The sequence below is a fragment of the Pistacia vera genome, unplaced genomic scaffold, assembly GCF_008641045.1.
Source record: "Pistacia vera cultivar Batoury unplaced genomic scaffold, PisVer_v2 Contig623, whole genome shotgun sequence".
Lineage (NCBI taxonomy): Eukaryota > Viridiplantae > Streptophyta > Magnoliopsida > Sapindales > Anacardiaceae > Pistacia > Pistacia vera.
Genome location: NW_022196472.1, coordinates 111,267 through 128,792, shown reverse-complemented (window position 1 = coordinate 128,792; position 17,526 = coordinate 111,267).

Sequence of the window (17,526 nt, the reverse complement as noted above, 5' to 3'; positions counted from 1 at the left end):
TTCTCTTCTATTCTTAGCCTAAACCATGGTCGAAACCACCACCTGTCGGATTTGGCCTTATTTCGGCACCATCGCAACCCTTGACACTTCCCTCAGACTCCTTACATCACCCACACCAAAACCCTTTTCACTCCCACATCAGTGCACCCTCCAATTGCCGGCCGATAGCCATTGTCCTTTTAGCGTGATTTCCCATCTTCAAAGCCAGATTCTGGTTTATTTCGCCATAGGAAATCACCCTTGCCACCACCATTCAAACCCCCATCCCCTCCTCAATAAAACCCATCCAACCACCAGCTGTCTCCAATCGTTGTTTGCTACTCATGAACCGCACTCACTACCACACGATAGTCGCATTTTGTGACACCAATAGTTGTTTGTGGAGTTGGTTTTATAGGGAGATTGGTGGGAGATTGTTGTGTGTATTGAGAAGTGTTAAATTGGTTGAGTTTGTAGGTGAATTTTCTGGTTTTTCCCACATCCCTAACCTTTCCCGCAGCTTCTAAACCTAGGGCGCACACCACCTGCTTGACAATTTGCCCCAACCAAAACCCATGCCTCACTAGACAACACCACCCCACTTGCTCGACCATTTGTCCCAAACCGACTTCTCCCACCCTTTCAACCACTGACCTCCCCTCTTCAAAATCGTTCAAACCCCAACACTTGGTTACTTGCTAGTCATCGACTGTGAATTGTCGTCCTCCTTCGTCGTTTGTTGTTTTCTCAGCAAAGTGGAATTTTAAATTTTGATTTTTGATGAAAAATGTTAATTGACCATCACACTCTTACTTATAACGGACTTTTGACCATCTTGCCTTCATTCACAATGAAATTTACTAACGGATTTGTGATGTGGGTGTTGCAATATTTTAATAAATTAAATGAAATAAATGGAATGAAAGTGATGGTGTAAGTTAAGGAGTTGAAAGATGAAAGGTTAGTGGATTAATGAATGGGGTTTTAGAGTTGGAAAGTGAAAAGGTGGTGGAATTCAATGTATTGTCCCACCTGGAGTAGTATAAAAATGTGTTTTTCCTCTCATTTTAAAAACACCAAAATTTCAATCTCCCATTTTCTCTCTAGTTTTTAAGTTTTTCTTTTATTGGAGTTAATGCTTAATTCAGTTCGTTAGAATAGAAGAGTGGTGTTTCTCTTTCTATTTATCTGTCGTTGTATCTTAGGAAATAAACGCTGCTCAAATCCTTGTGCACGCGAGTGAAGGAGGCGAATCTGTTTTAAGGAAACTGTGTGTTACACATGCCTCGACATTCATCCTGTCATTTTATTTTATTGACATATAATTCTATTGTTTTCATATTCAATAGATTTATTATTTGCGGTTACTAATATAATAGTTGATTATCTTTTAATAGTGTGTAGTATAGTAAAGTTGTATTTTGAAATTTTTTGAGTGAGAAAGTGTCATTAGTCCATTATTTGGATGGAAAAAAGTCGTTTACTCTATATGGTGAACTATTTTCCTTAGGAATAACATTCAGAATTGAGTTACAAAATTACATTAAATATTAAAATTTATAGATACATTATACTAACAACTTTTACAAGTAATAAAAAAATTAAGATGGCATTATATTTTGTACTATCATTTAATTAGTAGAAAAAATATTTTTTAATAAAAAATGACAACATAAATATAAAAATATCTCCTCATATTACGGTATATTAATTGATTATATTACACATTAACATCTCAAGATAGAAGACAAAATTATGATACTATAATAAGATTACAGTTACATCTAATACCTTCTCTTATTTTCTAATATTAAGATTAATGAGATAATATCACCCAAATTATAAATTAATTTAAAGATTACATATACATAGTAAGTATGTTATATTCAATATTAATTAACACATCCATATGCTATGTTAGGCGACCTGTTTTTTGTTCTTACTTAGATGGTCGGTTTTGATTTAAAGATTTAAATTTCCATAGATTCTTAGTTCTTGTTGGTTGGTAGGAGTCTAAACTCATTTTTATGAACCAATTATTTTATATTTGTATATTAAATAACATGTTAAATTTGTTATATAAATATTTCTATATGACTATATCATCATTCCAAATAAAATACAAAATTGCCAAAGTTCATTGATATATATGAACATGAAAGAAATGAAAAAATTACAGAAATTAATATTAACGAAGAAATTTTTTCAAAAGCAAATGTAGTTATAGTCTACGATTATTCAAATAAACCATTGAGAGTTCGTATGAAAGTTGTTTTGACCAACCCAACTATGCTAGAATATTCTTGAGATGTTAATGAATAAAACTTGCTTCTATTTATCGACAATATCATTCGTGTGGAAAAAAAAAATTGTGATGGAAATTGCCATTGAAATCTACAGTTGGACCGCCTAGAGCCCATTTCAAACAAGCTAGCCTAGTCCACTTGATGAAACCTCATTAATTTTAGTCTGCAGAAGACTGATGATGGTGAAGTAATCCAACTCATGATGGTGGTGGGGAAAATAATAATGGGCCTATAGTTCAATTGTTCACAGTTGAAAATGCATACATTTTTCTAGGTAAAATAGTTATTGCCATTGCGACTGCATTGTCGTTTGATAAGACTTTATGATAAGTCGATGCAAGCAAAAATCCATGTGTATTTTCTTACAGTTTACGTTTTTTTGGGCACTTTGTGTTTTTGCTATGGTCTCTGTCTATTGGTGTGTAAATGCCACAGAGCTACATGGCTGGTACTAAAAAAAGGTATGACGGCTAGTGCGTACACCCTTGTGGCCACCGCTGGGCACCTATTTCCCTTGAAGGTGATGTGTTTGATCACTTTCATACTTCTAGCAATATGTACACCGCCAATCTTTTATTTTGTATAGAGATATTGATCCAGTTAGTAACTAATTGTTTTAAGATTGTGTAGAAAAATATTGGCATTGAGAGGGGGAGGGGGCTAAACAATCCTCCATTTGCTAATGATGGTGGTGTAACCAATCCTCCATGATGATGGTGGTTTTATGACTGCATTGTCGTTTTGATAAGACTATATGATAAGTCAATGCAAGCCAAAATCCATGTGTATTTTTTTACAGTTTGTGTTTTTCTGGGCATTTTGTGTTTTTGCTATAGTCTTGTCTATCAATGTGTAAAGAGTAATGCTACAATTGCCGAAAAAGTATACCGAATTCATGCACCGAACAGACGTGGCACCATCCGCTTTTTTCAAAAATAAAATTCATAATTAATCAACGGTCATGATGGTGCCACGTCTATTGGTGCATGAATTCGGTATCCTTTTTTCGGTGACTGTATCATTTTCCATGTGTAAATGTCGCAGAGCTGCACGATTGGTACTTAAAGTTGGCATGGCAGCTATTGCGTATGCTCATGTGGCCATTGTTGGGCACCTATTTCCCTTAGAGGTGATGTATTTGATACTTTCTAGCTTCTAGCAGTATGCACACCGCCAATCCTTCGTTTTGAATGGAGATTTTGATCGAGTTTGTAACTAATATTTCAAAGATTTTGTAGAAAAATATTGGTTAAATAATTCAAAAATGTTTATAGAGGTTTTGAATGTTTTTCATGGTATTTTGCTATCCATTAATATCTTTTTTTTTTTCTTTATTATGGAAACCTTTTTTCTTTTTGTTTGGTTAGATAGATTAGCATGTTAATTCCAAAATTTTTACAAGTGGGAAATTCATGTTTAGCTCACTCATTTATCTAATTGATTAACTCTGGAAAGAATATTCAGAATACCCATAAACACTAAAACATATGTAAGATTGGAGATACATGATGCCCCTTTCGAAATGGTCCAATACTCTGATCCTTTCCATCCAATTTTTATTGGAGGAATTGGTCTTGGATATGGAATTGTTGGATACATCCAATTTCCTTTTAATTTCCTTTTTTTTTTTTTTTTTTTTTTTTTTTTTTTTTTTTTTCAACCGTGTTACATTTTTAGTTAACTTATTTCAATTGATATGTCTTTAATTATATAAATTTTTTTTTTTTAATAATATATGATTATGTTAGAAGAAATAACTTAAAATGAACATAAAGATGTCAAATGAGTTGAGTAGATTAACATGATAGGAAATTATATGTCTAAATATGATATGTATCAAATAATATATATTTTTTATAGTAGCACCAAATGTGCACAATATATGCGCAAGATGTGCATAATATATTTTTATAAGATTATGTAGAAGGGGGGGGGGGGGGGGGGGGGGTGCGTAAACAATTTTTCAACTCGTGATAGTGATGGGCAAATAATAGGCCTAGAGTTGAATTATTCATGGTTAAAAATGCATACATTTTTCTAGGTAAAATCATTGCTGCCATTGCAACTACACTGTCGTTTGATAAGACGCTATGATAAGTCAATGCAAGCAAAAATCCATGTCGGGTAAACAATCCTTCACTTGTTGATGATGGTGGGGTAAACAATCCTTCAACTCGTGATGGCGATGGGGAAAATAATAATGGACCTAGAGCTAAATTGTTCACAGTTGAAAATGCATATATTTTACTAGGTAAAATGGTTGCTACCATTGAGACTGCATTATCGTTTGATAAGACGTTATAATAAGTCGATGCAAGCAAAAATCCTTATCGAGTAAACAATCCTTTACTTGCTGATGATGCTGGGATAAACAATCCTTTAACTCGTGATGGTGATAGGGAAAATAATAATGGGCCTAGAGTTGAATTGTTCACAGTTGAAAATGCATACATTTTTTTAGGTAAAATGGTTGTTGCCATTGCGATTGCACTGTTGTTTGATAAGACGCTATGATAAGTCGATGCAAGCAAAAATCCATGTGTATTTTCTTACAATTTGCGTTTTTCTAGGCATTTTGTGTTTTTGCTATGGTCTTTGTCTATCAGTGTGTAAATGTCACATAGCTGCAGGGTTGGTACTGAAAGATGGCATGAAAACTATTACGTACGCCCTTATGGCCAACCTATTTCCCTTGAAGGTGATGTTTTTTCTCACTTTGATGCTTCCAACAGTATGCACACTGCCACTATTGTTTTGTATGGAGATATTTATCGAGTTAGTAACTAATGGCTTTAAGATTGTGTAGAAAAAGATTGGCACTGAGAGAAAAAAGGGGGGAGGAAAAAGGGGGGGGGGGGGGGGTGTTGTAAACAATCCTCCATTTGCTCATGATGGTAGGGTAAACAATCCTCCAACTCATGATGGTGGTCGGGAAAATAATTGTTCACAGTTGAAAATGCATACATTTTTCTAGGTACAATGGTTGCCACTATTATGATTGCATTATCATTTGATAAGACTCTGTATGATAAGTCAATGCAAGCCAAAATCCGTGTGTATTTTCTTACAGTTTGCATTTTTCTGAGCATTTTGTGTTTTTGCTATAGTCTCTGTCTATCAGTGTGTAAATGTTGCAGAGTTGCATGGTTGGTACTTAAAGTTGGCATGGCGGCTACTACGTACACTTTTGTAGCCACTGTTGGGCACTTATTTCCATTGAAGGTGATGTACTTTCGTTTCTAGCAGTATGCACACTGCCAATCCTTTGTTTTGAATGGAGATTTTGATCGAGTTTGTAACTAATGTTTTTAAGATTTTGTAGAAAAATATTGGTTAAATAATTCAGAAATGTTAATAGAGGTTTTGAATGTTTTTCATGGTATTTTGCTATCATTAATATCTTTTTTTCTTTATTATGGAAACTTTTTTTCTTTTTGTTTGGTTAGATAGATTAGCATGTTAATTCCAGAATTGTTACAAGTGTGAAATTCATGTTTAGCTCACTCATTTATCTAATTGATTAACTCTGGAAAAAATATTTAGAGTACCCATAAACAATAAAACATATGTAAGATTGGAGATACATGATGTCCTTTTCGAAATGGTCCAATACTCTGATCCCTTCTATCCAATTTTTGTTGGAGGAATTGGTCTTGGTGATGAAATTGTTGGATACATCCAATTTCCTTTTAAGTTTTTTTTTTTTTTTTTATAATATATGATTATGTTAGAAGAAAGGACTTAAAATGAACATAAAGATGTCAAATGAGTTTGAGTAGATTAACATGATAAGGAATTATATGTCTGTATTCACTATTAGAAAAACCCCATTCCTTGACAGAATGAGTTGACAAATTTTCTTAACCATTTTAAAAAGCAGTCAAGAATTGTAATTCTTGACTGATTGTTGACCGTTTATGAACTGTCAAGAATTTGAAATAATCACTGACCGTTTTGGATGATTCTTGACAATTATTAACTGTCAAGGAATTTGCTAAAAATAAATTTTGTAAATCTTGTTCTTGACTGTTGTAATCTCAATCCTTGACAATTTTTAACTAAATGGATTAAGTATATAAAAAACAAAAAAACAAAAACAAAAATTTGCCTAAAACTTTTGCCACCAATTTTTCATTCACTATTCCCACAATTTTTCCTTAGAACTTATGCTTATCCCCTATTTCACTCATTTTTGCAAACCCTCATAGTCGACCTATTTCTGGCATTGGAAAAAAAAGTTCTCGTTTCTACCACTCCCGTTCAGTAGACGATGACTCGCTCAATGACTTTGGCGCTTACTTCGTGCCTATTCCGATGGAGTTTGTTAACTTTGATGAGTTCTTGTCGAGGTGTATCCCCAACACCCAAATGTAGGGGTGTTCAGAAAAATGTAGAAATTGAACCGAAGTGGTTTTGCGGTTATCTACGAAACCGATTTGGCTTTGGTTTATAGAAATAGAAAACCGAATTTTTGATTTTACTAAAAAAATTAAAAAGTTCTACATGATGCATATTGGGCTTCAAAAGGAGTTCCAAAAGATGAAGAAGTTCTATGTTTGGATGCCACATGCTACAGAAATGTTGCCAGGTTCTTAAATCATAGGTAATTGTCCAAATATTACTAATTTTGTGTGTAACTCTCACAGATTTCTTCCTATTCCAAATGGATAGCATCATTACTATCGTGTAAAGCATATTAGAAGCTCCATCTTCATGCTTTTTGTTTTGTCTTTTGTTGCTGACACTGGTTTCACTGATACAATGACTCTAAATAGTGTATTCACCTGTTATGCAGCTTGCTTTTTTCACAACAAGAGACGTGGATGCATTTAAAGAGCTAACCTGGGATAGGAGACTTGTTTTTATAGATTTTAGTTGATAGTTGTACTCATGGAATGAATTAGGAAATACTTTATGGCAAACAAACAACAAAATGATGATTGATTCCGTAAAGGCTTGTTATCGAATGTACTCATGCAATGAATTAGGAAATACTTTATGGCAATTGTGGAAGGCGAGGGATGGTGTGAATTGAAGATCGTGGGCTTAAGTATTTCTGTTAGTATTATTTTGCTGCATTGGTATAGCTCCACAGTCAGTATAGGCTGGAACATAGTAATGTGTCAACAAAATACATTTCTGCCTAAAATTTAATACAAAGGAACATATTTTGAAGTTTTAGATTTGCTATTATATAGATAAAAATTTACAAGGATGCAACTTTTGTTATGTGGAAAGTAATATGTACTTGCAAAAGGATTAGTCAAACCTAAACACATTCCCTTTCGTCCTTCCTCCACCCACCAACTCCCATCCACTACATTTCCCATTCTTTTCATTCATCGTCCTCCATCTCTAACCCCCCCTCCTCCACCCCTTTCCTTATCCATCCTCCACCTCCGTTCGTATCCATCCTCTACCTCCTCCCTTCCCCCCATCCTTTGTTTTTTTCTTATTTTTTCTGGTTTTCATTTTGGTTATGTTCAATTCAGTTGTGTGTTTTTCTTTAAGTGCCAATTTGTTTGCCCTCTTCTTTGTCTAGTTTTGGGTTTCCTTTGTTGCTTTTTGTGGACCTATTTGGGTTTCCTCAGGCCTGCTTTTCTCTGGTTGTTGTGGTATTGTTGGAGCTGTTGTGTATTGCTGAGTTTGATTTGCGTGGTTGTAGAGCAGCCTTGTGTTTGTTCTTTTGAGGTCTGGTTGTTATTTTGATGTTCTTATGCGACTCTGCTTGGAAGATCTGAAGTGGGAGTGTGTTGCTTTTTGCTAGTCACCAAAGGTTGAGGTTTGTGGTAGAGTTCTTTTGGTTTGTTGGCCCATTTTGATCTCCTTTGTTTGAAAAGTTGGAGTGGTTCTTTGTTTGTTTCTCCCTCATTTTCTTTGGCTAAGATTTCCCTTTGTTCCTATTGGCTTGGCGATTTTCTCTTATCCCTTTCTCCCTTGTGACCGATTAATAGCATGCTCTTTAAGTGGTCAATCTTGATTTGAATTTTGTTTGAATTTTTCGTCTAAATTTGTTGTCCCTCCTCCCCATCTCTTTGGATTTCATTGCTTTCCTATTGGAGTTAATAGCAAGCTCCATAAGTGATTTTCTTTTCCACCTCACCTCTTCCTATTGGTTATTGTGATTGTCTTATCTTTTTTCTAACAAATTTCTACATCACCTTATCCTTTCATTTGTCATGCTACCTCACCGCCTCATCATCCCCCATCCTGCCACGTGTGCCACGTCACCCTAGATGCCACATCATCAGGTGAGTTAAAAAAAAAAAAAGAGTACAAAATTTTTTCAATTTTTTTTTTGCCATTTCTCTTCCTTGCCTCCAATGGGGGCTGTTGAACGTGGGAAAAACTCTGGTTTGAGTGAGCAGCATCCAAACATTGTGGAAAAGAAGATTGAAAGTGTGAGTATGGTTTTTTGGTGAGCCAATTAATGCCTAATGAAGTCTTGAAAGGGGCTGCCATTTCTAATAGAGAATATGTCCAAGTTCGATTGGTGAAACCTTTTAATGGAGGGAATTCCGAATTTGAAGAACGTGAAATCATTTGGGTGGATAGAGGAGCTATTTGTGCTGAATCCAAGAGTGCTTTGGAGGGTAACTGAGTTTCTTCTAGGTCTGGTGAAAATGGGAAGGACACAATCTGCCATGGTGTGGATAAGGGCTGTGAGGTTGAAGAGGCACCTATTGCTATAGAAAAATTAGGCCAGAATGATGTACTATTGGCTAATGGTGATTTCAACTCAAAGCTAGGGAACTGCTCTAATGGAAAGGGGAGAATTTATGAAAATGTGGCAACAAAAGTTGATGAGATTTCTAAGGATTACCTCCCTCTCCCAAGCAAAGTGGTGGATGGAGTGAATAGAATTGAGAAGCCAAATGATTGTGGTGATGAGAAACCGGTGAAAAGGGAGGAAAAAAGAGCTTGGACAAGTGTTCTTGTCTCAAAGAGGTCTGATATTTGCCTTGAATATGTCAAATCAAATATGAGCAAGGAGGGTGCTAAGATTAGACTTTCAACCCCTATTGAAATTGCGGCTTTAGGTATAGACAAATGGAGTAATTGTCTAGTCGGGTTTTTCCTTAGGAAGAAATTGTCGTTTTACCAAGTAAAAAGCTATGTTGAGAGAAATTGGAGCCGTTTTGGAGCCGTGGGGGTCACTTTATATGTGCATGGGGGCTATTTTCTCAAGTTCCCAGATGAGGTTACTAAAATGGATGTGCTGGAGGGTGGTCCATGGTTCATAGGCGAGCAGCCTTTCTTTTTGAAGTTATAGACTCCTAATTTTTCATTGGGCGTGAATGGGATTACTAGGGTACCCATATGGGCGAAATTATATGGTATCCCTCTTGAGTTATGGACCCTTAAGGGTTTAAGCCATATAGCAAGTGTAATAGGCACCCCTCTTTATATGGACAATATTATCGAATCGGGCGAAAGGCTTGAATTTGCTAAAGTGTGCATTGAGATGGATTCTTTGGCAGAGTTAAGGAGGAATTTGAGCAAGAGATTCTGAGTGGTGAGATTGCATTAGTTAAGGTGGAGTATGCGTGGAAGCCATTTACTTGTGCTTGGTGCAAAACATTTAGGCATGTCCAAAGAAATTTTCATTTGGCTCCTACGGAACCCAGATCATTGTTACCCAAAAAGCCGACTTCTCCTCATGTGCAAGAATGGAGACAAGTTGCTAGTAAGAAGAATATGAGTGTCCCTCAAGCAGTAAGTAAGGAAATAGTAGAGGGAAAGAAGGAAGGTAAGGCCCCTAAACCTTGTGAGAGTGTGAACCAATTTGTGGTGCTATCTGAAGAGGGTGAGGAAAAGAGAGATGTTGCCAATGGGGAGGAGAGGAGAGGAAGAGAGGGAATGGTATTGAGGAGGGGCTGGAAAGAGAAACAGAGTGTGGTAGAGTGGTTTTGGGGGAGGAACTTGCGAATGCCAATGAGGATAGAGAGGAGAGAACTCCAACTACCAAGGTTGTTTTCTTGAAAAAGTTTGAGGAGGATGATATGGGAACTAGCTCTCCAATTTGTCAACCATTTGGGAACCTGGTACGCGTGGATGAAAAGGAAAGATTGGAGAAGGAAAAGGGAAGCCTTTCTAAGAATCAAAGGAAGAAACTAGCGAAGAGGAAGAAACTAGCGAAGAAAGCGAGAACTCCACCTAAGCTACCTCTTAACCATGGTTAAAGTTGCTGTGGGGAATGTTAGGGGACTTAATTCCCCCATTAAACAAAAAGAGGTAAGGAATTTTATTAGTAGCAATAATTTAAGTTTATATGCTGTTTTGGAGACTAAGGTTAGGGAGAATAATATGGATGTTGTTAAGAAAATGGTGTTCCGCAATTGGAATATGGTTGAGAACTATTGTTTTTGTGAAAGGGGGAGAATTTGGGTGGGTTGGGATGAAGATATTTTGCATGTGCAGGTTATCCAAGCTTCGACTCAAGCAATTCTTTGTAAGGTTAGAATATTGAAAGATAATTCCATGCTCTTTTGTTCTATCGTCTATGGGATGAATAGTGTGGGGGAAAGAAGGAGCTATGGAAGGAGCTTATTCACCATGCCAATGTTAGCCACCGTGAGGCATGGGTTATTGATTATCTTAATGTTACTGGGTCATTCTTCACTTGGAATAACAAAGGAGAGCTCAATAGGAGGATTTGGTGCAAACTTGATCGGGTGATGTGTAATGAGCATTGGAGCAGCGAGTTTCCCAACTCTTTTGCTTTCTTCCTTACTCCAGGCATATTGGACCATTGCCCAATGATGGTTGATAGTGGACTGAACTTTCAAGGTAAGAAATCCCTTTTCAACTTTTCAATTTTTGGGCAGAGCATGAGGACTTTTTACCTATGGTAGAGAGAGTGTGGAGTTTGGAGGTAGAGGGTAACCCCATGTATAGGTTGGTCTCTAAGCTAAAAGCGTTGAAGGTTGAGCTTAAGAGACTAAATAGAAAGGAGTTTTGGAACATTTCGGAAAGAGTGAAATTTGTTAGAGATGATCTAGCCCAAGTCCAAGAAAGACTTTTTGTGGATCCGGTTGATAGTGCTCTTTTGCAAGAGGAGAGAGTTAAGGTAGAAGAGATGGTCAAGCTTTCAAAAGCCAAAGAATCTTTAGCCAAGCAAAAGTCTAGGGCTAAATGGTTATGAGAAGAGGATGCCAACACTTCTTACTTTTTTAAATCGATTGCTGGATGGAGGAATAGGAATAGGATTATGTCCTTGGAAATTGGGGAAGATTCGATTACTAGTGATCAAGATATAATCAAAGATGAGTTTGTGTCTTTCTACTCCAATCTTTTCAAAGATAAGTGTGCAGGCATTTCCTATAAAGGCATGGAGGAACTTTTCATCCCTATTATTTTGGAGGAGGAGGCCAACTACATGATTAGTGAGGTTTCCAAAGAAGAGATTCAAGAGACCATGTTTGGAATGAGTAAAGACAAAGCACCGAGGCTAGATGGTTATGGAGCTTTATTCTTTAAAAAAGCTTGGGATATTATAGGCCATGATGTTGTTAAAGCGATCTAGAATTTCTTTAAGTTTGGGAAGATGCTTAAAGAGGTGAATTGTGTCATTATTGCTTTAGTCCCAAAGAATGAAAACCTCTTATCTTGTAGTGAGTTTCGGCCGATCTCATGTTGCAACACCATCTACAAATGCATATCCAAGATTATGGCCAATAGAGTTAAAAAAGTTTTGCCTAAGTTCATCAACAAAGCCCAAGATGCCTTCGTTGGGGGGGGGGGGGGGGGGGGGGGGGGGGGGGGGGGGGGGGGGGGGGGTTGCGGTTGGGGGGGAGAGAGGAAAATTGTAGACAATATCCTCTTGAGCCAAGAACTTCTCCACAACTATTATAGGAAGTCGGCCAAAGGGGCTAGATGTGCACTGAAGGTAGACCTTATGAAAGCTTATGATTCTGTAAGATGGGATTTTGTTATTAAAGCTCTGGTGCTTTTCAGGTTTCACTTGAAGTTTATTGAGTGGGTAGAGGAGTGCATTAAACTCCTAAATACTCCATAGCCATTAATGGGGAGTTAATCGGATTCTTTAGCGAGTCTATAGGGCTTAAGCAGGGAGATCCTATCTCTCCCTATCTCTTTGTGATTTCCATGGAGGTGCTATCAAGACTTCTAAATAGAGCAGCGACTGAACCTTCTTTTAAGCACCATTCGAGGTTCAAAGAGTTAAACCTAACCCATTTTTGTTTTGCAGATGATTTAATGATCTTTTGCCACATGGATGAAAACTCTCTTGGCATTGTCAAGAGAGCATTGGATCGTTTTATTGTTGGGCGAGGTTAGAAACAAACCCCTCAAAAAGCAACATTTTCTTCTCCGGTGTGAGTGAGGAGAGCAAACAAGCTCTTTTGCCGATCATTGGGTATCAAGAACGAAAGCTACCAATGAAGTATTTGGTGTCCCTCATAATGAAAAAGCTTTTCTTTACTGATTGCAAACGTTTGGTGGACAAAATCTTGGCTCACATTCAATCTTGGCGGAACAAATTCCTCTCCTATGCTGGTCGGGTAATTCTCATTAAAGCCATTCTTTTTAGCATTCAAGTTTATTGGTCATCTACTTTCATGCTCCCTTCAAAGATCCTCAATGAAATTGATGCTAAGTTAAGGGCTTTCCTTTGCTCTGGGAGTGACATGAAAACCTCAAAGGCCAAAGTTGCATAAGAAGAGGTTTGTGTCCCTATTGAAGAATGTGGGTTGGGGATTGTGAGAGCTAAAGATTGGAATAAGGTAGCCATGATGAGACATGTTTGGAACCTTAATCAAATACGTAGTGGCTCCAAATGGGTTGAGTGGATCAAAGCAGCCTACTTGGCAAGGAAGAGCTTTTGGGAGATTCTTATACCTTCGAATGCTTTTTGGGCTTAGAGGAGCATTTTGAAGCTTAGAAGGGAAACTAGAGAGCACATCAAAGCCATCATCGGAAATGGTCAAGCAACTTATGTTTGGCATGATAATTGGCACCCAAAAGGCCCTCTCAAGGATAGATATGGCAGCCGCATTATGTATGATTCAAGGCTACATCATCTTGCTAAGGTGTGTGAGATTTGGGATGGGACAAAGTGGAGATGGCCAATGGCTAATTCTTGGGCTTTGATGGCCATGAAGGATTCTATCGACTTTGATCCAAAGGAGGGCGAGGACGTGGTTGTTTGGAAGCCTAATGCATCTAGTAAGTTCTCTATAAAATCGGCTTGGGAGGTTACTCGTCTCATGTGCACCAACACCGAGTGGAGTGGCATCACCTTGTATGGTTCCCAAAAGCTATTCCACGACACTCCATAATCACGTGGATGACATGTAAGGATCGACTTCAGACTAGGGACAAACTGATGAGGTATGGAATAGCTTCTAGCAATGTGTGTTGTTTTTGTAATCATGGGCAAGAAACGATCGATCATCTCTTTTTTGCTTGTCCTTTCACCTAAAGGATTTGGAATCGTATCCTTGAGCCCTCTTCTCTTGGGTATGTCACCCGGCCTTGGAACGATTATGTTGAGCACATAGCTAGTAGGTGGAGGAAGAATAAGCTAAAGTACTCTATAGGGAAGCTAAGTTTGGGAGCCACTGTTTACTCTATTTGGAGAGAGAGGAATAGCCTTTTTTTTGGTGGGGAATGCAATGATGCACATACTCTCTACAACTCCATCAAGAATGTGGTTAGGGAGAGAGCTATGGACCTTAGCAAGATCATAAAGAATACCTACAATAGAAGACTTGCCAAGAAATGGGGTCTTCCTATGTCTATTTTTAAAACATCCCATGGGAGCTAATTTTATGGTTTGTTGTTATGTGATAGGTTTTTGGTGGTGTAAGGGGATTTGGTTATATGACATCTTGGCGGTTGATTATGCTAGACGAGGCTACTTTGGCAATTGGAAGACTTGGGGTGTTAATCTAGTGCTTTGCCTTTGTGTTATTAACGGACCCTACCTTGTTAATGTCCATATTTATGGAATTCTTCTTGTAAATGCTTATGCATATGGTTTTTGTATTTTGATACTTTTGAACCTAACCCAGGGCATGTCTTGTGGTAGGTGAGATTCATTGTATTCTTTAATCTCTGCTTGGGTCAATTTCTTTGACAAGAGGAATGGGAAAAATAGAAGATTAGGGGTAGACTTGGAGGGCCCGTTTGGATTGGGTTGAAATTTGGTAATATTTGTTTAATTGAATAGATTACAGTGTTTGGAATTTTTGTACAAAAACATTACTGGAAAATAAGATGACAAACAGTGCCAAAAAGGGGGTAAATTGCCGGGTATAATATTACCTGATGGGGGGCTGGTATTAAGACATTACCCCGGTAATCATGATTTCTATCCAATCTTGCCCCTAAACAGTTTGCGGATGAAAATATCCTTTGGTTTATTGATAATTATAAAATAGCCAATTTGCACAAACAGACGTATTTGTCCTCGGTTTTTTTATTTTTCGGACGAAACTACCCTGATTTTTATCATTTATTTCAGAAATGCCACGAAGATTGGTGTACCCATATTATCCTCAGATTTTTGCATATTGTGACCAACATGCCCTTGAACTTCAATGAAACTACAGGATAAAAGAAAAAAAAAATTTCCCAAATCGCACAACAGGCACAATTTCGTTCTCAGTTCTCAGCGCTAAAACTCGTTCACCGCCGGTGGAGAAAAATATATCGACGATCTCGTTCATCAGTCGATCGCTATTTCCGGTAAGTGGTTTGCCCTCTTTTCTTTGAATGTTGCGTTATTTGTTTCCATTGTAACCCTAACTTGTCCATTTTTCGTCTGTCGTTGGTCCACCATCTTTGCCATTTGCTTCTTTGTTTTGGCACCGTCTAGTAATAGGAACCCATTGGAATTGATTATCTCAATGGTGAGGCAGAGTTTAGTATGGCTTAATCATTTGCTGAGCTCCTTACTGTCTTATCATCAGTTGTTTGATTTATTTTTTTCTTGAATCTGCACTTGGTTCGATAACATAAGTGCCTTGGTACCTTGCTGATTTTCTTTTGAATTTTTTAACAACAAGTTGGCTGCTCTCTACCTGTTATCTAGGTGTTTGAAGTTACTCTATCACCTTGCCATTAAATTAGAGCCCTCAACTTCCAATTTATTCTCCAATTATTTATTGATTGATGACTTGCACATTAAATGTTTAAAATGCTCAACTTTTATAGAGTCAAGGAAATTTAGAGTAAAAGCAGAAAAATTGATGATGAAAAGTATAGTGCTGCTGTGTTGTTGTTGTCTTATGAAAACAGATGGGAATGTTGTGTTACTTTTTGTTTTACATTTTGAGGGAATCTAAGTGGATGGCAGTTTGATTTGATTATTCCTTGTCATAAGAAAAATTATGAATTAAGCTCCTCTACCCTTTTGGTATAGCATTACTTGCTCATTTTGACATATGACTCCAAATATGTTTTCATTTAGGAAGGCACATAATTACCTATATTTCTGGTAAAAATTCTTGGCGGAGGCAGTTTTGAATTACTCTATCACCTTGCCATTAAATTATAGGCCCCAACTTCCAATTTAATCTCCAATTATTTATTGATTTATGCACTTGCACATTAAATGTTTAAAATTCTCAACTTTTATAGAGTCAAGGAAATTTAGAGTAAAAGCAGAAAAATTGATGATGAAAAGTATATTGCTGCTGTGTTGTTGTTGTCTTATGAAAACATATGGGAATGTTGTGTTACTTTTTGTTTTACATTTTGAGAGAATCTGAGTGGATGGCAGTTTGATTTGATTATTCCTTGTCATAAGAAAAATTATGAATTAAGCTTCTCTACCCTTTTGGTATAGCATTACTTGCTCATTTTGGCATATGACTCCAAATATGTTTTCATTTAGGAAGGCACATAATTACCTATATTTCTGGCAAAGATTCTTGGCGGGGGCAGTTTTGAATTACTCTATCACCTTGCCATTAAATTACAGCCTCAACTTCCAATTTATTCTCCAATTATTTATTGATTTATGAAATTTAGAGTAAAAGCAAAAAAATTGATGATGAAAAGTATATTGTTGTTGTGTTGTTGTTGTCTTATGAAAACAGATGGGAATGTTGTGTCACTTTTTGTTTTACATTTTGAGCGAATCTGATAGACCTCCAGTCAATATAGTCTATAAGTCAAGGGGGCATAAACGGGAGCACTAAGAGGAAATGAGTATGAGTGAAGATTGTTACACTAAGGAGAAATGAGTGTGTGTGAGGGTTGTTACAGTTTGTTATAGGATTCTGCATGCATGTGGCTGGATAGAATAAAGTTGTTAGGGTAAGGGTAGTATAGGAAGTAATTGAGTATAAATAGCTAGGGTGTGGTAAATGAGGTATCAAGTTGATTCAGATAAGTGTTGTAGGAGGTCTCCAGCTCCTCGAACTGTTGGGCATTGTTCTGGGGTCTCTTTTTCCTTGCTACTGTTTTATCAATCAGTTTCAATATTAAATTTTAGTTTAATCCAATTGAGTGTTATTTCAATTATGTTCTTGTGTGTGTGTGTGTTGGGATTGAGTTATTGAACAGGTGGTTCCATCAAAATATGAGTGGATGGTAGTTTGATTTGATTATTCCTTGTCATAAGAAAAATTATGAATTAAGCTCCTCTACCCTTTTGGTATAGCATTACTTGCTCATTTTGGCATATGACTCCAAATATGTTTTCATTTAGCAAGGCACATAATTACCTATATTTGTGGTAAAGATTCTTGGCGGGGGCAGTTTTGAAAAAGAAAGGTAAGATTATACTTGTGATTGGTTTTGGCAATCAGGTGAATGCAGAGAGATCTTGGTCTTCTTTTTATTTGATAGGTCTAGAAATGTCATTTAGTTATAATCCTCTGATATCATAATGACAAGTAATACACAAACTGTAGATTTGCTTAAGTTAATAAAATTGCAATTGCTAAAATCGGCCAAAGCGGTAACAAATTTAGGATTGTTCAAAGTCGAATTATAGGTCAGTTAAATTAAATATGTACAGTCAAAATTAACCCTACAAATTATGTTACCAATTGAATTGCTAAAGAAGACAGTTTTGAGGGATTGATATGAAATCTTTGTGATGTTTATGTTGGTTTGTGTGATGGATGAGAAATTTTTATGTGTGGGATGTTGAGAATTGTATGAGTGTTTGATGTGAATTTTTTTCGTTGGTGATATTATTAAATTCTGGTGTTTATGTTGTCTAGGGTTTCATATTCAGTTTGATTTCTTCCATATATAATTGCTT